Here is a 23,179-nt window from a genome sequence, read left to right as displayed (position 1 = left end):
GCTAGTCAATTCCCAAGACTATGGGAAACACTTATATCGGGCAGCAGAGATATAGGAAGATGCTGAAAGGCATCACATACTGCACGGGAGGAGGCAATGGTAAACTCCTCCTGTATTCTACAAAATACAAGCACAGGGCTCTGTGGTCTCCTGGAGTCAATACTGACTTGATGGCACACTTTACCTTTTACATCAGTGAGCAGCTGATTAGTTGAACCATTTAAAGCTTTACATCTTCAAGGGCAATCCCACTTAGAGCACACTAATCTAATTTATAAATTAGCAAAGTATGAATCTCAGAAGCCAGATTTTTGTATTCCATGTCATTGTGGCTGGGTTCATACATAATGCAAAATCATGTTTTGTACTAACCATAGTTAAGAACCCAAATCTTGTTTTGAGATTCTAGATGTACAGCAAATGTTGATCTAAAGCTGTTTGTCTGCTTGTGTTTTTGATCTGCTTTAGACTTTACTTACTTAATAAGGTCATAAGTTCAGTCCTGTCTCCATGGTACACAGCCTCTCGAGGCAACGCAATGGTGCTAACTGTGGCTTATCACTAACTTGTGAATGCAGACATAATGCAAAATTATAGTTAGTACTACCTGATTTGCAAACAAACTTCAAACCATAGTTTCAGATCCTGGTTTGTTCCAAACAAACCATCGTTTATGGGTGGACTTAGGTTCAGGTCTACCGTGAAACCATGCTTTAGCAAATCAAACCATAATTTCACATTATGTCTGAATCCAGCCTGTGACTACATATTGAAGTCCTTCTTATTGGGACTTATGTTTATCTGAATGTTTTGGTGCCATGCACCTTTTTGAATAAAGGTACTGTAAATGTGTGGTGATGGTAGGTTTAGGATGGAAAGCTGAAATAATGTGGAGTGGCCCTAATCCAGTTTAAGTAACTACTGAGTTACTTCTTTAGAAATACAATATCTTGTGGTTACAGTATGAATGATTATCCTTTTTGAATTCAGGCTGTGTTTATGCTTCTTCAGGTTCAGCACTGTTTCTGCAGTAGTATATTGGTAAATACCTGCTGTATGAGAGGTATAATGCAAGATGGCTGTTTTGTCTGTTATGAGCACACATGCACATCTTGTTATGGCTGCAGCAAAAAGACAAATTTGATATCTTTATTTTACTATGTGTAAAAAGCAGTGAATGGGTATATATAGACTGCCCCCCCACCCTAGCCATAATGACTTGGGGTGGGGCAAAGAACCTTTGTGTTCCATTGCCTCCTGTGCTAATTGGATTCCTTTCAGCATCCAGTGTCTGGGATGCCTTAAAAGCATCACATAGTGATAGTGGGATGCTCTGACTTTAAATACCAAATCTCCTTCTGTTCCCCCATGGCACATCATGGGTGACAGGAAAAGGCATCAACCTGCCATTCAGCAGTTCCAGGAAGTTTTTATTGCAACTTCTGTTAATGGACGTACCTTGTACATGCCCCAGAAAAGATAGTTCTTTCCCTCTGCAAAACCCTTTAAGTCAGTGTTTATTGTAAAGCCCTGGAGCCAGTGGCAGCTCCCATCAACCCTAAGTGTGCTTCCTGACTAATTGTGTATTAGGCCTGTACAAAGTTTTGGTCAAAGCTGAATCCTCTGTACAGTCCCTTTGGCACTATGCAGAGGCAACCATTCCCACTGTACTGTTAGGAGTAAACCCCCTTTTAGCCCTGAGCTATATGCTTATGGGTCTCCCAGGCAGTACCAGGACTCTCGCAGGTCCACACTGGTATTATCAGAGACCAATCAGAAAAAGACACCTGGCAATGGAATGGGAGAGAAGGTTGAGTGCCCCTCTCCCCCGCTTGATATCAATAACAAAGGGGCTGTCTTTAAGTAAATAAATACTGTATTGGGCATATTTGTTACTCCTACTTTTGCTGGCCAACGGCCGTAATAAAATTGATGATGAGTAAATAAATACCTTGGGAAGATTGGAAGAACAATAGACTATGCTCCGAAGCCTTCCCCAGTAACCACTAACAGAGAAATACCTCAGCAGAACAATCTCTCTATTCAAGCATGAAACCTATTTTCTATGACTGATTAAGCCTTGAGGACTAGAATATCTTAATTAGATATAGTCTCAGAAGATGGGCCTCATACCCATAGTGAGCTCTTTTGGCTTAGAAGCAAGATAGAAAAAGCATTGATGCTTTTGAACTTTGGTGCTGGAGAAGACTTCTGAGGATACCATGAACAGCCAGGAAAAGAAACAAATGGATCATAGAACAAATCAATCCAGAATTTTCACTCGAGGCACAAATGACCAGGCTCAAACTATCATACTTCAGACACATTATGTGAAAACCCAGCTTCCTTGAGAAGTCCATAATGCTAGGGAAAGTTGAAGGAAAGAGAAGAAGAGGACGACCGGCAGCAAGGTGGATGGACTTGATTATGACAGCAATGAATGCACCACTGAGAGACCTTAAAGGCCAAGTTGAAGACAGATCATCTTGGAGAGAATCTACCTATGTGGTCGCTAAGAGTCAACACCGACTTGACGGCACTTAATCAATCATTGTGCTTTGTCCCAATTTTCAGATGTTTTGGAAGCAAACAGCTGGGTAGGAGGAGTAGTAGCTGGGTAGCTGCTCTGCTGCTACTGGAAAATGTTCCTTGAAATGAAGACTGCAGTATAGACTGAAATGCTGATACAGCTGCTGCATGTGTTGCACTCAGAAACACTGGGAGCCATGGCAACTTCATTTTAAAACACATGATACTTTGAAAAACTGCTATTGAAATGACATGCCGAAATCGTACTTGGATATGTTAAATGTGTTAAGAAAAATATTATTGGACCTCAACACAAGTTTAATTAAAACACTAATTGCTTTCATCTTTTACTAGCTTATTAGATGAAACATTTTGTAGCAGAACTTTAAAAGTCTGACCTATATATAAGCTTCCAGACAATTGCAGCTAAATAAGTGAATACAATACATTCAAAGATTCAAGAAGTGTGCAACAAATTGCAAACAAATGTTAACAGATTAAAAGGATATTAAGTACACTTTTTTGTCCTGGTAGGAGAGAACTTTACAGTGCTCCGAATATCAACATTCATTACAGGATAAAAAAGAATATCTTTTTAAAATATCAATACCTTTGAGACTAAATATTCATCAAAAGGAGAAGACTTGTGTGTTTCTTAACAGGACAGTTAAAATTATAGTGACTTACCAAGGCTGCCCAGAGAAGTTTGATAGATAATATAAATTTGCATCTTTTTGCACAGTGGTAATCACAAGTCAAGCCCACAGCATAAACACCAGAAGCCCAGCACATATGCTCCGCTTTGCACTATCCTGGTCTTGTAGTAGCAAGTGACTTTTGTTCCGGGAAGAGCAAAAGGTTTCAAGTTCCCTCCCTGGCTTATCCAAGATAGAGCTGAGAGAAATTCCTGCCTGCAACCTTGGAAAAGCCGCTGCAAGTCTGTGAAGACAATACTGAGCTAGATACACCAATGATCTAACTCAGTATATGGCAGCGTCCTATGTTCCTATGCTTGCATCTGCTGACCTGTTCATTTCTGTGTTTTTATTGTTTAATGTGAAGTTGTACGATTGTGTACTGCCTTGGTTGTTTTTAAATACCAGTTTGTTTTCAGTACATAAGATAGAAAAATCGATTTTAAAAAATGCAAGCCTGACTTTGTCATTGCCAGGTTTTCCTGGTGTCTCTGCATGATAGAAAGATAGAAAAATGAATGATAGAAAGAATAAAAAGAATGATAGAAAGATAGAAAAATCGATTTTAAAAAATGCAAGCCTGACTTTGTCATTGCCAGGTTTCCCTGGTGTCTCTGCATGGAGCATCCATGGAGCATGGTGGGGCATCCATGGTGCAGGTTGGCCTAAAACCAACTCCTCCCCTTTCTCAGCTTCTGCTCCACAAGCACTTGGTTTAAGATCCCAGCATCTTCTAAACTGGTGTTAAAGCTGACCTTGCCAACCATCTTGTGGGTGACTCAGCATGTGTGCAGATATACATGTGAAGCCTACTTATGTACACATGAATCTCTTGATCAGGCCAATACTAGTTACTCACATTTAAAGAAGTGAGCTTCCAAATATTTGTGCATTAGTCAAATGAAAATGAAAAATAGAGAACATTTTTATACATAGTTCCTACAGTTTTTAACAAAAATGCATGTAATTTTTCACCAGATATAAAGCTTGTAGGTTAAAGGATTAACAATAGAAGGTGTTGCAAAAAAAATTTGCAGCCTCCTACAGCCCTTTGCTTGCTCTTGTTCAGAAACAACATATTTACACTTATTTTTCTGCCTTCTGGAAATAAAAATGACATGTTTGCCCCAGAGGAGGGCTTTTTTTTGGTTATCTTTGTAATCTTTTAATTAACTATGAGCAAGCAATATGCACAGACACTGCAATTTGAAGGTATTGATCAGTGCATGGGGGGAGAGGCTTATTAACCCTATCCCTTCAGTCAATTTTCTTGAGTACAGTTTTAATTGTAATTTAAGTTTATTGTGGTCAGTCTTTTACCTTATTTGATCTTTATACTTCTATCTACCACTGTTGAACAGTAGTCACTTATAAGCTCTAATATTATGTTTCATTTGACTATTCACACACTGTCATGTTACAGCTCTTCATGTTTGATTACTTGTCTTTCCATAAATACTTGCTTAAGCATTGCTGCCTTTCTACCCAGGCACGTTGTTAATATTACCTTCCAAAACCTGCTAAATTAAAATCTGAACTTTTGTGCTAAATGTGTGAATGATTGAATGTACAGATGTACAGTCCCATCATAGTTTAAATCAAAGTGAAGCAAACCATACTTTAGTAGCGGGGGAAAAAAATCTCTATTTTTAAATTTATTTTCAGAATCCTTGGTGAGTATAAGCCTCAGTATTAGGTTAAAAAAAATAGAACACAGCTGGCACAGTGGATGCATTGTCATGGTTATATAGAGCAACCTTGAAAATAGAATAGAAATACTGTCCTCTGAATTCTGCAGTCCTATACTTTATGCAAATTAAGCACACCTGCATATACGTTCTGCCTTTAAAAAAAACATCATGAGGGAGAAGTTGTAAGGGACAGACCTAGCCAAGTTCACATGAGGGGAATTATCACTGAGTCACCTCTCCCTGTTACCTGGCGAGCTGACTGGGTTTATATTTAATTAAATGGAATATCCAGTAGATTGTATCCAGTGTTCCCTCTAAGGGGTGTGTGTGTGCGTGCACACTTACCCATTTTGTGATGTCTGCTCAGTCAATTTTAGATCCCGCTCAGATTGAATCAGGAAGGCCCCACTCTGAATGCACATGCACAAACACTGCCTTGATACTTCTACCCAGAACAAAATTCATTCTGCACACAGATGAAAAAAATTTAGAGAACACACTGATTGTATCGCTGTCACCAAGCATTGCTTAGCTAATAGAGAGTTACCTCTGACTGGAATGGGAACGCTAAAAATTCCAGTCCCCTCTTTACTTTTCTAACAGGCCAATATAAAAATGTGGCTCCACTTATATATGTTTAAGTGGGGAAGTAGCAGGCTTAGTGATCCTGGTGGAGGCCATGTGGACAAGTAGCTTCCCTTCTCGCCTTGCCCAGAGTCAGTCAAATACTCAGAGTGCTTGTAACAACAAAGAAAACGATTTATTGATTTATTATTTTAGAAAAAAAAATAAGCTTTCAGAATTTCACATGTAGCTGTTGCAAATAATATTCACTTTGTGGTTACAAGAGGATTCAAAACACCCAAATGTTCTCGGGCGGCACTTAAAGGGTTGAAGATAGTTACAAAAAGCAGATACTTGGGTATATGAAGAAACACAAAGGAAAATAACTTTTAACATAAGTCTTACTAAAACACTTTCTCCTAAGTCAGTCTTCCGAAAGCCATAAGCCTTGGCTCTTTCCCCTTGGACCTCACCAGAACTTAGGTGAGACCAAACCCTGCAATTCCTGGCCCAGGGACTTGCAGAACTCACCCTGAGAGAATCTGGCAAGACTCCTTTGCTCCTCTCTCACCTGGACACTCCTTTCTTCTTCCCAGAAGACCATCAGGAGCCCTTCTTGTCGCACCTAACCTCTTAACTGATAGGGTCATGACCTAGGGTCTCCAGTCTATCAATCAAGGTCAACTGCTTTTTCCAGTTAACTCTATCAGTGTTGGCTGGTTGCCCAATACAGAAATAAAAAGATCTGAAGCCCTAGTTGCTGATCATTGGAATTTCTAGTTAGTCCTCCCATTGCCTTCTGGTTAGACCATTTGATGGCATAGGCATTGTCTATATGCTTTCCCCACTCTTTTTAAAAACTAAAATGAAAGCTGAGATTTTAGGAGAGTGAATTCTGCACTTGGCATGATAACTGAAATGAGAGGAGGGTATATGTACATGGAACTCTCCCATTTTATTTTTGCAGTAGTCCTGTGAGATGGGTTGGGCTAAGGCTTTGTGGCTTTTGAGTTTGTAGCTGAGTAGGAATTTGAACATAGGTCATCTTGGTCCAAGCCCAACATTCTATCAGACCATTGCATTGGGCCTCTAACATGCAGTGGCAACTCTAGAAGAACTAGTCTGGGGGCAAAAGGATGGCAAAGAATGTTTTTAGGGGAGCAAGGATTTTGCTATACATTAGATATTTATAGAGGCAAAGTAATTGATATATTATTAGTTTACCTTATTAATGAAGATTGCTTGACATTTTCAAACTTATTCAGAAATAGGTAAGATTCCACTTAGAAAATATTGTCTTTTTGAATTATACCAAACTCTCCAGTCTGCTTTCCAGGCTAGTTTTCTCTTCCTGTCCAAGACCATGTGGCTGGAAAGACTGAGGTGGAGAGCAGGATCAGTACTAGGACTGCTGAAATCTACAGAAGACAATACCCTGCACACATGGTCATATCCAGCCAGTTCCTGGCCAGGAAGGACGCTAAGTTGTTGGCCTGGCTTGTGGGAGGCTGGAGGAGTCTCCTGCCTACCTGGCTGCATTGGCTTCTGCTGCTTGTTCTGGAGTAGAGGAGTGAATGAATGAGACTTCTTTAAACAATAGCAGTGCAGTGTTAAAACAGCACTATTAATAAAATAATTAATTCAGGCTATAGGACCATAATACACCATGTGTCTGTATTTGCTGTAAAGTTCCAGTCTGCTGGATGGAGGAGTGGGAGATATACTTGGAGGAGCACTTGCTACCCACTTGGAGTAATCCCTGCTAACATGGCAGACAGATATACTGTATGCATTGAGATTTTCCCCCTCTGCCACCCACATTTCAGCTTTTAAAGTAAACTGGTTTAGTCTTTGAGTTTATCCATTTCTTAGTCTTCCACAGTTGTAGAAAGCCTGGTAGATATGATAAATCCTTCTCTGAGGGAGGTTTGAATGACTCCTTCTCTTCAGCAGGCAATTATTAGACCTTTTCTGAAGAAGCCTGCATTGGATCCCACGGGGTTAAGCAACTATAGACCTGCCTCCAACCTTCTGTGGTTGGGCAAGATATTTGAGAGGGTGATGGCCTCCCAGCTCCAGGCAGTCTTGGAGGAAACGCATTATTAAGATCCATTTCAAACTGGCTTTTGGGCAGAATATGGGGTGAAGACTACCTTGGTCAGCCTGATGGATGACCTCCAATTGAGAATTGACAGAGGGAGTGTGACTGTTGGTCCTTTTGGACCATAGTATCCTTCTGGAGCGTCTGAGGTGGGTTGGGGGTGGTGCGGGACACTGCTTTGCAGTGGTTCCACTCCTACCACTCAGGCAGATTCTAGATGGTGAACATTAGAGACTGTTGCTCTTCAAAATCTGAACTTTCATATGGTGTTTGTTGTTTAACATCTACATGAAACTGCTGAGAGAGATCATCAGGAGATTTGGTTCAGGGTGTTCTCAGTATACTGAATATCTGTTTCTCCTTGTCAACATCATCAGGAAAAGGCATAACCTCTCTAAGTGCCTTACTTGAGATGGTAATGGGTTGGCTTGAGGGATTAACTGAGGCTGAATCCAGAGAAGATGGAGGTACTTATTGTGCAAGGTTAGAACTCAGGAGACAATTTTGAACTGCCGGTTCTGGATTGGGTCACACTTCCCCAGAAAAAACAGGTATGCAGTCTGGGGGTGTTTCTTGATCCAAGCCTCTAGCTGATGTCGCAGTTTCAGTCAGTGGAAAGAGGTGCTTTCTATCAGCTTCAGCTGATATGCCAGCTGAGTCCGTTTTTTGAGATAACCTCAAAACAGTGGTACATATGCTGATAACCTGCAGACTTGGCTACTGCAATGTGCTCTATTTGGGGCTGCCTTTGTACATAGTCTGGAAACTGCAGTTGGTACAGAATGAGGCAGCCAGGTTGATCTCTGGGTCACCTCATAGGGACCATATTACTCTTGTGATGAAAGAGCTACACTGGCTGCCAATAAGTTTCCGGGGGAAATACAAGGTGTTGGTGATAACCTATAAAACCCTAAACATCTTATTTAAGAGAACGTCTTCTTCGCCATGAGCCCAACCTTCCATTGAAATCATCAGGAGGGGTTCATCTGCAGTTGCCACTACTCATTTGGTGGCTACTCAGGGACAGGCCTTCTCCGTTGCTGCCCCAAGGCTTTGAAATGTGCTCCCTGCTGAAATAAGAGTATCCCCATCTCTGAAAACTTTTAAGAAGGCAGTTAAGACACATTTGTTTACTCAGGCTTTTAATTAATTCACAGTTTTTAATAGCCCAACCCATGAGCCCAACTGCCAAGAGACGTAAGTTTTGGGCGGTATAAAAATATGCTAAATAAATTCTAGTTTTAATATTGTGTTAAATTTTTAAATTTTAATGTGTTAACATTTTAATTCTGTTTTAATTTGTATTTTATTTATTGTAAATTGCCCAGAGACATAGGTTTTGGGCAAGTATAAATACATAAATAGCTGTATTTTACAGGTAATAAACAATAAACTGAACTATAATTATCCTTGATGTGATCCCAGTTGTATTCACACACCTGGGATTACACATGTGCAGCAGCCTCTATCAGTAGGACTTTCAATGCTCCCCATGATGCTGTAGCTCCAGCCCATGCTCATGCGTGCCCAATAGAAGTGGTGGTTGGAGCATCATTGGATTCCGTTCCTTTACAGCCACTGCCACAGCAGCATTGGGATGAGACAGCTCTGATTCTCGATAGTTTTTCTGTCAAGCACCTATATAAAAGTGAGAGAAAACAGTTTAATTTTACTATCTGCTCTGTTACCATAGTGTTGCTCTGTCTTTCATGACTGACAAGAAAACATTTAAATTCTGTGGGAAACAGAAAGCAAAATTGCCAACTTGTGTGCCTCTATGAGGAAAACAAAACTAATGTGTTTGACAAAATCTGGCATTGTCAAAACAAACATGCAAACCCCAAGAATTAGCCTAATGGTAGCACCGGCCCTGACTACAGAGACCACTTAATCAGGACTGCTGACATTAGAGACTGGAGAGACCACAACCATATGTTTTACTGTCCAATCCCCTTCAATGTCATTTGGAGGAGATCTGGAGTTTGAGGAAGAAGTGATTGCACTTCCAAAAACCTCTCCCCTGCCCCACACATTTTCACTTAAAAGATGACCATGGAAAGGCATATGACTGGAAACAAGAACAATGGAAGGTATATTAATACACATGTTGTTCAACAAAACATATGCAGTTTGGTAAGCTTCTTGTGCTAATGAGTATGGCATTCAACCTAGGGGACATCAGGAGATTTCCTATTATATAACCTATTCGCCAGTCTGTGCCTGTTCTCATGAGTACTATCCTCACAGCAAGAGATATGAACCTCATGTGCAGCTTGTGAAATATACTGAAGAGCTACTTGATGATGGCAACCATTATCTCAGCTAGAAATAATGTTTGCCATCTAGCATCCACTAGATGTCAGGAGAAAACCATCTCATAAAGTAACTTTCATCTCATCAACAACCACTGACCCGATTCAACAACCTACTCCAAGGCCAGAATCTCCCTCTGAAGGATCAGCAGATTTGAGGAAACGCACCTCACAGGCTGAAACTGAACTAGTTAGAGCAACCAGGATACAGATAATGGCAAAGGTCACATCAGTTTCTACATCTCCAATGCATGAGCCCCACCAAAGAACCAGATGAACAGATCGATGATGGGAACAGATAGATGACTCCTCCTCAGAAGATGAGGAAGTGATTTCCCCTGACCGAGAAGCTGAATCTGCGAATACAGAGGCTCCTTCAGAACCTTCTCCAGATGATGAAGTATTAAAGAAGTCTTTGGATTCTCCAAAAGAGAACAGAACCTACCACTCCCTCATAATTGATATGGCAAATACTCTGGGATTAGATCTGAAACAAGTTAAAGAGAATGTTCAGGACCCAGTGTTTACTTTCTACAGTCAACCAGAGCTTCTCAGCCAGCAGCTTTACCTATACTTTCTGTACTACTACAAGCTTCCAAATAAGCATGGCTAAAAACCATCTGGTTACTGCTCCAATCTCAAGGCATTTGGAAAAGATGTACAAGGTACAAGAATTGCACCTGCCTACTTAAACATCCAAATCCAAATTTTCTAGTGGTAGACTGTGCCTTATCTAGATCCAACAAAAATCATGGCACCTGTTGACAGAGAGGGATGAAAATTAGATGGAATGGGGCATAAATTCAATTCCACCTCAATACTATTTATATGCATAGCCAATTAATATGACATGCATGTCCAGATAACAACATGCTCTGTGGGAGCAACTCCAGGAAGCAGCAAAAAAGGATTCAGACAATCTTGAGAACAAAATGAAGGAACTGCAACTTAAACCAGCAGACATTACCAAACAGCAAATCAGCACAGTGAGACATTAATGGACTGCAAATCCAAAAATCTGGCAGGAGCTATAGCACTGCTCAGACATGCCTGGCTCTTCTCCTCTACATTGCAATATGAAACTCAAGAGAAAATAGACAAACTTCCATTTGAGGGTGAGGGCCTCTTTAGCAGGGAAACAGATGAATCACTTGAAAAACTGAAAAAAGACACTTGAGATTCTAACGACACATCAAATCTATTCAGCTAAACCAAGACAACCTTACTCTGCAAACCAACCCTATGGAAGATACAGACAGCAATACAAGGGATAGGATAAAAGAGAATACAGAAGATCAGGAATAACACAGGGTAGAGCTTATGTGTCAAGACCATAATAAGGAAATTCCTCATATTCACTGTGGGAAATAATGCCTACCAGTACCAGTGGCTACCCTTCGGTATATCTACCACACCAAGGGTATTTACTAAATGTATGGCTGTCATAATTGCCTACTTACGGGGACAAGGTGCTCACCTTTTCCCATTCCTAGATGATTGGTTGCTGACAGCACACTCACCTACCCAACTACAAGAAGACTTGAAAGATATGATAATGCTACTGGACAATTTGGGCATAAGGATCAACCACAAAAAATCTGATGCACCCCACAAGAGCCATACTATTCATAGATTCAGTTCTAGATGCAGATCAACAGAGAGCTTTCCTACCAGTAAACAGAATCTCCAAGATAGCACAACATGTGGACTTAGCCTTTCAGAATTCACAACAAATGGAAAAATGGTTACAGATTTTACTAGGGCTGATAGCCTTTGCACAGCTGCTATTCAACATGTGAAATTGAGAATGTGTACCTACAATAGTGGTTTCTAAAGATATCCAATTTTCAAACAGGGTATCAATCACAAGCTTTGACTATCCTGGTAAAAGTAAAACTTCCTCCAGTGGTGGAAAAACACCATGAACTTGACCACAGGCATACCTTTTCAAACCAGGTTTCCATACATAATTCTGGAATTATTACTGTGACCACAGATGCCTCACAAAAGGGCTGGGGTGCACCTTGCCAAACCCTGCAGATGTTTGATAAATGGACAAGAAGTCATCAGAGACTACATATCAACATTTTGGAACTTCTAACTTATTTCCTGGCACTCAAGACATTAAGACCTCTGGTGCAGGGGAAAGCAGTTCAGGTGGTGATGGACAACACCACTGTAATAGCTTATATAAACAACCAAGGGGGTGCAATGCCATCTTGCCATTCTGTATTGGAACTGGTGCATAGACCATTATGTTCACCCCATTGCAATTCATATCAAGTGGATAGGGAATGCAGAAGTCAATATCTTGAGCAGAGATATTACACACACCAAAACACACAAATGGATCATCAATCCCCAATACTTACATGAGGTATTCGACACGTAGGGTGCTCTACAGGTAGACTTAATAGCATCTCCAAGGAACAACAAATGCTAACAGTATTGCACACGAGCAGGTGTAGGGAAAGATTCCCTAGAGGATGTGTTTATGATAACATGGGACAAAATATTCTACTACATATATCCTCAGCTTCCCCTCACCACAAGAGTGGTGAACAAGGTAATGTACGACCAAGTGAACTGCTTCCTAATAAGTTTGGTATTGATGGCAGAGGCAAGTATGGTACCCAACACTCCTACGGATCTCAAGGAGCAGAATGTGGAAACTACCCCAACATGCAGAACTTCTGTCATGGAAGGGGGCAAGATTCCACACCCAGATGTGACAACCCTTAAACTAAATGTGTGGAGGATCATGGGGGTCCCACAAGTGCAGAATTAATAGAGAGAATTCTGCTCAATGAAAAGAAGTTTTTAACAACAAGAACATATGCTGCAGAATGGAAAAGATTTGAGACCTATGCAAACTCCAAATCCTTCTTACTAACAAAAATACAGATATTGACTTGCCTATTCAGTTGAAAGCTGAGTGGATTGTCAGATTTCTCTATAAAGGTTCACCTGGCTGCAATAACATGAAATGGCATTATCCCTTTAAATGCCTGTCTTCAGGCAAGTAATGGGCTGAATGAAGAATATAATAAACTGAAGCTGAATCCAAGCCAGGCAGAGGTGCTCATTGTTGGCGGTTGTAATCTGCAAGATAGGATAGAACCTCCTGTTCTGGATGAGGTTACACTCCCCCAGAAAGAACAGAAGCATAGCTTGGGAGTGCTCTTGGACCCAGATCTTACCCTGGTGCCTCAGGTTGAGGCTGTGGCCAGGAGTGTTTTTTACCAGCTGTGATTGATTTGACAACTCAGCCTGTTCCTTGAGGAGAGTGACTTGAAAGCAGTGGTAAACTAGCTGGTAATCTCCAGCTTGAACTACTGTAATGCCCTCTATGTAGGGCTGCTTTTGTACGTAGTTTGGAAACTTCAGTTAGTTCAAAATGTGGCAGCCAGATTGGTTTCTGGGGTATCTGGTGGACAGAACATATTATGCCTGTTCTTAAACAGTTTCACTGGCTGCCAATATGTTTCCGGGCAAAGTACAGAGTGCTAGTTATTGCCTTTAAATCTCTGAATGACTTAGGTCCGGGTTACCTGAGAGAGTGCCTTTCTCTACAAGACCCCCATCTCTCATTAAGATCATCAGGAGAGGTCAGTCTTCAGATGTCACCAGTTTATTTGGTGGTGACTTGGGATAGGGCCTGCTTAGTTGTTGCCCCTGGGTTGTAGAACAAGCTCCCTGTGGATATGAGAGGATTATCTTCCTTGGAGGCTTTCAGGAGAGCCTTAAAGACCCATCTTTTTAGCTTGGCTTTTAATGATGTCTAGTTTTAATTTTAATTTTAATTTGCTTTTAAATGGTTTTTAATTTTAATTATGTATGCTTGAGTTTAATGTAAACCGCCCTGAGCCACTTTAGAAAGGGTGGCATATAAATTGAATGAATGAATATCAGGCTGCCATGTAGGCATAGACCCCAGCACTGCATTTTAACACCTGTTGTGAAAAATGTTTCTACAAGGACTAGAACATTTATATCCATCAATAAAACAACCAATATGCAACTGGAGTTTTTCAGTGGTTCTGACAGGTCTAATAAACTCCATTTGAACCAATGGCAACAATATCACTACAATGTCTATCGATAAAAAACAGTGTGTTCGATCACAGTGGCCACAGCAAGGAGAGTAAATGAGGGCTGATTTTTATTTTATTTTATATTTATTTATCTATTTATTTATTTATTGTTGAATTTCTGTACCACCTTTCATTAAAAACAACCTCAAGGTGGTTTACAAAAGTTAAAAAACATACAATAATATGTATGTCAAATGTATATCAAATATCATACATTTGTGGATATCAAATGTATGATATCCCATACATTTGCTTCCACAAAGAAAAAGTGGTTCTGTGCTCAGATGTAAATAAATTTCTTTCCAAAGATAAATTCAGTTTTTCATATCAATCAAGATATAATCCTACCCTGTTTCTTCTGCAATTTTCGTTCTGCTATAGAACATAAACTACACACCTTAGATATCAGAAGAACACTAGCCTTCTACTTAGAAAGGACTAAACCCTTTAGAAAATACAATAGCTTATTTGTCTCATACAGGGAGGATAAGAAAGGAGGTAGGGGGAACTCATCAGACTATTCAGATGAATAGTTTCAGCTATAATCGAGACATGCCAGTGTTGGAGAATGGAGCCACTGACAGACATTAAAGCACTTTCTACACATGAGGTAGGCTCTTCATTAGCTAGTCTATCAGGAGTGTCTATGGAAGATATTTGCAGAGCAGCGACTTGGTCGTCTGCATAAATCTAACATTATGCTTTAGGCCTGAGATCTGTGTCAGATGCTTTCTTTGTTAGTTGAGCTACAACAAATTATGCAATAATGGGAGATGTAAAGGTAAGCTGGAACTTGTACGCTCCACCACTACAGGGAGCTTGCTAATTGCCCAGTTGTGTAAATACAACCAGGATCATGTCAAAGCTAAACTGGTTGCTTACCTCTAACTTAAGAACCTTGAGTGATCCAGGAGTATTCACACAGCCCACCCATCATCACGCTACAGGGGAATATATTTTGGTTAATGTATGGTATACTCTAATAATCTCTCACTTACTTCTTCTAGTTCTATATAGGATGATCGCTTTAACTGCAGTGGTCGTCCAGGAACTGAATCCAATGGCACTCCAAACGCCACTCCTAACAGGCATGCATGAGCGCGGGGCAGAGCTAGAACGTCGCATGGAGCTTTGAAAGTCCTACCAATGGCAGCTGCTGCTTATGCACAATTCCAGTTGTGTGAATACTCCTGGATCACTCAAGGATCATTAGTTACAGGTAAGCAACCTGTTTTTTTTATTGAGGGAAGGTTGCCTGACTCTCATAGAGCTTCATGCAGCACTAGAAAAGTCCTAGGCATCAAGTTTATGGTTTAATAACTTCTTAATAACAGACAGACCTTCATGCAAGGATTGCTTCATATTTTTGCCTCAAGTTGGAAACTAATAAGCATAAACTACTGTGTTCTTTGGTATATATTTTACTTGAATTGTTACTGTTGTTTCTTATTCTCTTCATTGACATTCTTTGCTTGACTTGATGGTCATGATAATGAAGATGAAATTATTTGTTTTGGTGCATATCCTCTAGAATGTTAGACTTTTTGGAAGGATCAGGTTAAATGCCATGAGGAACATTTTGTAGCAAAGTGACCATGGCTCCTAAATGTCCAAACCTAAACACATTTCTGAAGGATTTGTTCTCGGAGTAGAGAAAAATGTTTAAGGATTTAATGCAGATAGTAAAAATTTACTAGTTCAGTATGTTCATATTTCATTCAGATATAATTTTAAAATCTATACCTTCAAAATTGAATCCATGAATCAAATACCGCATTGAAATCTGTTTTTATATATAAAAGAATGTCACAGGCATAAAAATGACTTTTGAGGTCCAGGATTATAAGTATGGCACAATAGATCAGCTATTACGTTGTACAAATTATGAATATTTAAACACAATAAATCAAAGAATATAGAGATTATTTCCATGTTACAGAGAAATACTGTTCTGCTTGGTCATTCTTGCTTCTGGACACTTCATCTTGCACTGACTCAGTGATCTTCACTATTTTTCAAGGAGGGGCCAATTTGGCATAAGACCTTCACTGTGAGAGCCATTACCCGCTATGCTGACCTCTGCATAGTACTGTGCTTTCCTTAGTTCTGGGAGGGCCCATTAAGAGAGTTGGATGTGGGAAAAGTGCAGGGAAGGGCTACACTTGCTATCACTCCGTGCTCACCTTTCAAGATGGTGCAGAGGCTCAAGAGGAGTGCTTGAGGAGTGCCTCATTTGGGAGTGCTTCTGGGCCTAGGCCTCACCCTGGTTTTTCAGGTTGAGGCATTAGGGAATTCTTGGAGCCCTATCTTGGAGATGCCAGGGCGGGAACTTGGAACCTTCTGCATTCAAGCATGCAAGTGCTCTTCCCAGAGCGGCCCCATCCCCTAAGGGGAATATCTTAGTGCTCACACATGTACTCTCCCATTCAAATGCCAACCGGGCAGATCCTGCTTAGGGAAGGGTACAATTCATGCTTGCTACCACAAGACCAGCTCTCCTTGATTAGGACTGCATTCTATCTTTGGTTGGTATGACAGCTTTGTCCATTCCTTGAAGATAATGTTCTCAAAACTATGGTGCCTGTCACCTCTAGTCTTGAGGTGAGATTGCCTTTGTTTGTAGTTAGGAAACTTTAGTTAGTTCAAAATGCAGCAGCCATATTGGTCTCTGAGACCATATTATGTCTGTTTTAAAACAATTGCACTATGTTAAAACAGTTGCACTATAAATGCTGTTATGTTTCTGTTCAAAATACAAAGTGCTGGTAATTATCTTGAAAGCTCTAAATGGCTTAGGACCAGGTTACCTGGTGGAGCGCCACCAGATTGAGAGAGGTCAATCTCTGGCTCTGTTTCACCTGGAGGCAACTCAGGATCAGGCTTTCTCTGTAATCGCTCCTGGGCTGTAGAATGCACTCAGTTTAGATATTTAAGGCTTAAAATAATTACTAGCCTTTAAAAGAGTCCTAAAGAAACACTTCTTTTAGTCTGGTTTTTAGTGAATCATTAATCATTTAAAATTGTTTTGATCTTAATTGTTTGTAATGGCTTATTTATTTTGGTTTTTATCTTCTTATTTATGTAAATTGCTTAGTGCCGTCTAGGTTAGGCAGTGCAACAATTTAATTAATAAACACAAACCCTTCATTTTATAATTGCTAAGCTTGATCAGAAGGAGATATAAATTCTGTTCTGCAACACGTGCACACACACTCTTCAGGAGTAAAAGTCTGAAATTATACTCCTACGTAGCATAAAATTTATCTTTAGTTGAAGACCAGTTTTAATTGTATGTATGTATGTATGTGTTTATTTTGGCCAAAGGCCAGCATATACCAGTTATAATTGTGTTTTGATAACCAATTGGTGTGCTTATTAAAGAAACATATTAATTAGAAAGTTGGAAAGTTGATTTTAAATCTGCATTTTAAATAGATAATGTAAATCAATCCACCTTGATTTTTTGGAACAGCAAAGGTCTTACTTGCACCAAAGCTGAAAGCAAGCTGGGTCTTTTCAGAAAACATTCTTCTGGTAATCTTGATATTTATCAGTTGTATTTACAACTACTCTTTTATAACTTTTATGATTTTATAGTCATCCTTTGAGGACAGTACTTGCATAAAAATACAGCTGGGAGAGCTTCTGTCCTATCAATACGATACGATATGATACAATACAATACAATACAATACAATACAATACAATACAGTACAGTACAGTACATAATATGTGTATATGTGTTTCCTTTATTTGGATAGAGGTGTTGTTTGAATACAAAATGGGGCTTTGGTTAATTATTATTAAGTACAGAAAGTTAAGAGGAGACAAAAAGTCTAAAGTTTGATTGTATGAAAGGCTGAAATATAAGCCCCAGCCTATTGAACACTTTTGAGTTTAAATTGATGACAACCATCTTCACTGGCAGAAGGTGGCGGTGGGAAGTCACTTCCTGAGCAAGCTGTTTGGGGGCCAGCTTCTCTTCTCTCCTTCCTCACATGAGAACATCCCCTTCTGGAGATCATCACCCTTCTGGCCAGGGTGATCCAGACTGAAGATGCTTTCGCATCCAAAAACCATTGTCCAAATGATTCTAATCTTTTTAAGTGTAGACTTGTCATGGCATCTAAATATCCTTTCCAAGGCCTTCATTGCAACCCTTCCAAATTCTAGTCTGCAGCATATTTCTTGACTGCTGGATCCTTTACTGTTGATGGTCGATCCTGAAAGGCAGAAGCTATCCACCACTTCAGTGTCTTCATTATCAGTTCTGAGGCTGGTTGCTGTACCCATTGTCATTAGTTTAGTCTTCTTTACATTTCATTGTCGTTCCATTTTTTTCACTGTGCACCTTGACTTTCATTACTAGAGCTTGCAGATCATCTACATTCTCAGCCATCTGAGTAGTGTCATCAGCGTAGCGCAGGTTATTGATGTTTCTTCCTCCAACAGTAAAGCCACACTCAACTTTTTCCAATCCAGCTTCTCTTAGTATATGTTCAGCATATAAGTTGAATAAATAATGATAAAGTATACAGCCTTGTCTAACTTCTTTGCTGATCTGGAACCAGTCTGTTTCACCATGTTCTGTCTGGACTGTGGCTTCCTGTCTTGTGTATAGGTATCTCATGAGAACAAAGAGATGTTCTTGGACACCCATTTTCCTGAGGATATTGCAGAACTTGACATGGTTGATGCAATCAAAGGATTTTCTTTAGTCAATAAAGCACATATTGATTTCTTTTAGATATTCTTTGGCTTGTCACCTTAAGTGGCGCAGCGGGAAAATGCTTGACTAACAAGGAGAAGGTTGCTGGTTTGAACCCCCACTGGTATGTTTCCCAGATTATGGAAAACACCTATATCGGGCAGCAGCAATATAGGAAGATGCTGAAAGGCATCATCTCATACTACGCAGGAGGAGGCAATGGTAAACTCCTCCCATATTCTACCAAAGAAAACCACAGGGCTCTGTGGGCGCCCTGTGACTTGATGGCACACTTTAACTTACTTTATTCTTTGGCTTTCTCAGTTATCCTGCATGCATCAGCAATGATGTCTCTTGTTCCTCGGCCTTTTCTGAGAGCAGCTTGAACATCTGGTATTTCCCTTTCCACGTAGGGCTCTAATCTGCATTGGATGATCCTGAGCATTATTTTGCTAGCATGTGAAATCAAGGATATTGTGTGATGGTTTCTGCAGTCTGTTCAGTCTCCTTTCTTTGGTATGGGTATGTAGACTGACCTCTTCCAATCTGTAGGCCACTGTGTCATTCTCCAGATTTGATGGCATAGTTTGGTTTAGAGCCTTGACTGATTCTTCTGTTGCCTGCCATATTTCTGTAGCTATTCCATCAATTCCTGTAGCCTTCCAACTTGGTAATAACCGAAGTGTTGATCTAGAGGTTCTTGCAAGATCTTCTAGAGTATCTTTGATGTTGACGTCCCTGCTGTACAGATTTTCGGTATACTCCTTCCATCTCTGTTTTATCTTCTCTCAATCAGTTATTATCTGTCCTTTGGCATCCAATGTGATAGTTTGAACCTCCTTCTGATTTCAGAGATCTTTTGGAAAACTTTCCTTGTTTTTCATGTCTATTTCCATCCTCAAGGTCTTTCAAGATGTCATTGTAGTACTGTTCCTTGTCTCTTCTAACAGCTTTCTGAAATTCCCTATTAAGTTTCTTCCTGAAGTCTTTATCTTACTTGACTTTGGCTTCTGTCCTCTTCTGGGCAATTTCCTCCATCTATTCTGACATCCATTTTGCTTTCTTCTGTTTCTTGTTCTTTGGCAGTCTCTTTCCACATTCGTCCTGAACAATTGTTGATTTCATTCCACAGTTCCTCTGTGGTTCGTGATGTTCTCCTTGAAAATGGTGAGTACATTCTCAAGATCATATCGTGGAAACTAGATAGCTTTGTTTTTCCGCTTTAGCTTGACTTGGAACTTGCACATGAGCAGTTCGTGATCTGTTCTACAATTGGCCCCCAGTCATGTCTTTGCTGTTATAACCGAGCTCTTCCACCTCCTTGCACCAATAATGTAATCAAATTGATTTCTGTGTATTCCATCTGGTGGTGTCCATATGTATAGGCACCACTTTGGTTGTTTGAAGAATGTGTTCGCAATGAAGAGATCATTTGATTGGCAGAAACGAATAAGTCGTTCTCCTGCTTCGTTTCTGTTTCTTAGGCCATGCAGTCCGACTGTGTTTTCCTCCTTACCATTTCCAACTTTGGCATTCCAGTCTCCAACCATCAACAGCACATCTTGCTTGCATGTTCTGTCAGTTTCAGACTGAACTTGAGCATAAAACTTATCAACTTCCTCTTCTTCTGCATCAGTTGTTGGCATAGACTTGAAAAACTGTCATGTTAAAGAGTTGTCCATGAAATCTAATTGATATTCGTTGGTCATTGACCACATTGTATCCAAGTACTGCCATTGTTATATCCTTGCTGACTATGAAAGCAACGTTCCTTCTTTATTTTTCATGTCCTGAGTAGTAAATGGTATGATTTTCTGACTGAAAGTGTCCTGTTCCAGTCCATTTTAATTCACAGATGCCCAAGATGTCAATCTGTAGTCAATCCATTTCATCTTTTACTATGTCAAGCTTTTTCATATTCATGCTTCTTGCATTCCATGTTCCAGTTGTGATTCTGTCTTTGCAGCTTCGGATTTTGTTTTCCCTCATGGCAACATCAGCTGCTAGACATCCAAAAGGCTTTAGTCTAACCGCATCATAAACACCATCAGTACTCTGAGAGATCCTCAGTTCTTCCTCAGTAGCATGTTGAATACCATCCAACCTGAGGGGTCCATTATCTGGCACTACATCAATATCATTCTGTTTTATCTATCCATATGGCTTTCTTGGTAAAATACAGGCATGGTTTACCATTGCCTTCTCCCATATACTATGGGTTGATGCCTTTGCCATTGTCACTGAAGTCATTGTATGCCTCCAGCACCTTCCTATATCACTGCTGCCCAATATTAGTGCCTGCTTGCTTTAGCTTGGCAACTGGGATGATCTTAGTGCTTTTGGTGATGCTATTGGGATTATACCTCCTGGCATACTTGGCTCATCTCTCCCAGGAACAGCCCCCCCCCCCACCACCACCACAATGAGGCAGCATAGCAGGATTTGGGGGAGATTGAGAGTTTTTAGCACAATTAAAATAATTCTTATGAAGTTCTCATTGAACTTCCCGGCTGTATTAATTGTGCCAGTTATTACCTTTAAAAGCATGTTGTTATTATATTTAAGTCTTGTGCTTAGTGTAGGTGAGAGTGTCTTCTCCAACACTGAATGTTTGCCCATGATTTTTTTTTTTGAAGTAATCTTAGTTTAGAATCTGTCTTCTATATTATTAATTCCTGTAAATGGACCAGGGGGATGCGTTGGGATATGGCAAGCTCCGCCCCGCTGCAGCCATGATCAATGGCGGGCCCAGAGGGGGTGACACGTGCAAGGGCGGGAGGGGTTGTGGTCGAGGGAGGTCATGGCTGAGGGAGGTGAACGGTTGACTGGCAGGGAGGAGAGGCGCCTTTGAGAGCTGCTGGGCCATCTGATGGCTGACAAGCTCTGGATGAAAATGGCGACTCACTGCCCAGTGAAGTGAGAGGCTCTGTGCGGGGTCAGCAGAGGTGGAGGGGAGGGCAGGAGTGACGGGCAGGAGGTGGGGGGAGAGCAAGAGAGACTGGGGAGGGAGGTGGGGGAGGGCAAGAGAGACGGGTGTGGGAGGTGGGGGGAAGGCAAGAGAGACGGGCAGGAGGTGAGGGAGGGCAAGAGGGACTGGGGTGGGAGGTAGGGGAAGGCAAGAGAGACTGGGGCAGGAGGTGGGGGAGGACAAGAGACTGGGGTAGGAGGTGGGTGTGGGAGGGCAGTAGAGACTTGGGCTGGAGGTGAGGTGGGGGAAGGCAGGCGAGACTGGGGCGGGAGTTGGGGTGGGAGGAGGGCAAGAGAGATTGGGGTAGGAGTTGGGGCGGGGAAGGGAACTGCCGGCCCCATAGAGTACACAGATGCTCTGTGCGGGGTCGGCTGCTATCTTATATGTTCTAGAGCTGCTATGGTCTTGGTCAAAGTATCTTCAATAATGACACTTCTTGAATATTTTATCCATGGAAGGTTACAAGATTTTCTCACACTATGATTATAGGCAACAAGTGAAAATGTCTTTCTAAAGTTTTCCCCCTCTGTCATAGTCCACCTTGCTCATATTGGCATATTGAAAACTGAATTCAGTTTGGTAGGCATTTTGAGATGTCAGTTCAGATAGTATAGCTAGGGAATCTTTGTTCCCTAGAACACTATTTTTCTAATTAATACTATGTTTATCCTTATATTTTACTGCTTATACATATGGACCTCGTCACATCCTGACACCTATGTTTTCACATATCCACATTTGGGAAATGGAGGCCTGACCTCTATATATGTGAGTGCATAAAGGGTTAAAATCCACATATCTGCAGTTTCTAGGTGGCTGGAAATGATCTCAAAGGTCAGCTCAGGCCATCAAGAAACCATTTTGTGGTTCCTAGTTTTTTTTAAAAAAAAAAGGTTTCTGTGGTTTTTCTCAGAAAATCGGCAGAATTTGGAGTTTGCGGGGGCATTGCTGGACACCTGGAGAGCATGACATGGTACTTTATTTCACTTATTCTGCTTTTTATTGCATTTTTGCCTTTGTTATGATTTTCAAGAACCTAACACACATAAACACCATTGACTTAAAGTCTCATTATCCTCGGAAACTTGTGGGAACAGAACCTCCACAGATAAAGAGTTCCTCTTGCACTGCTTTCTTCTTTTGGTGGGACAGCTGGTAAATAAATTACTTTGTGGTAAAAAAATTATGTTTTTTATAACAAAAGTGTTTGTATTATGAGAGATAATTAGGATGAATAGAAGTTTCTTGGACTCTTAGAACCAATTTCCAAATTAATCGTTATGTGGTTCTGGTCACCACATCAACAAAAAGCACTTGCTTAGAATTTGGAGGTCACCCATGGAAACTGACTTGTAGTAAATTCAAGACAGATAAAAGAAAAGAAAGTACTCTTTAAAATATCTATCTATCTATCTATTTAAAAGCCTTAGGTCGTATGTTGCACATCCCGTGGTATGTGGCACCTCCCATGAGAGTTGTCCAGAGGAGAGAGATGGCGCAGAGTAGGGCTGAGCGGC

General features: G+C 40.6%; 1 protein-coding gene across 14 annotated transcripts in view; it reads left to right on the top strand.

The window, feature by feature from the left end:
- PCMTD1 (protein-L-isoaspartate (D-aspartate) O-methyltransferase domain containing 1) overlaps positions 1 to 23,179 on the top strand; it is a 74,668-nt gene that overhangs the window by 8,720 nt on the left and 42,769 nt on the right. For 3 of the 14 annotated variants that reach the window (XM_053245771.1, XM_053245768.1, XM_053245770.1), the window contains exons 2-3: positions 14,994 to 15,205; positions 22,576 to 22,635. The exons of 8 other annotated variants lie outside the window; for them this stretch is intronic. The gene's annotated coding sequence lies outside the window, so the exon portion shown is untranslated. The remainder of the gene's footprint in view (positions 1 to 14,993; positions 15,206 to 22,575; positions 22,636 to 23,179) is intronic. 3 more of the 14 variants (XM_053245765.1, XM_053245769.1, XM_053245766.1) reach the window with 2 other exon arrangements.

The sequence above is a fragment of the Hemicordylus capensis genome, chromosome 4 (assembly GCF_027244095.1).
Source record: "Hemicordylus capensis ecotype Gifberg chromosome 4, rHemCap1.1.pri, whole genome shotgun sequence".
NCBI lineage: Eukaryota > Metazoa > Chordata > Lepidosauria > Squamata > Cordylidae > Hemicordylus > Hemicordylus capensis.
Note: the sequence above shows the minus strand (reverse complement) of the source record. Positions and strands in the feature narration are given on the sequence as shown.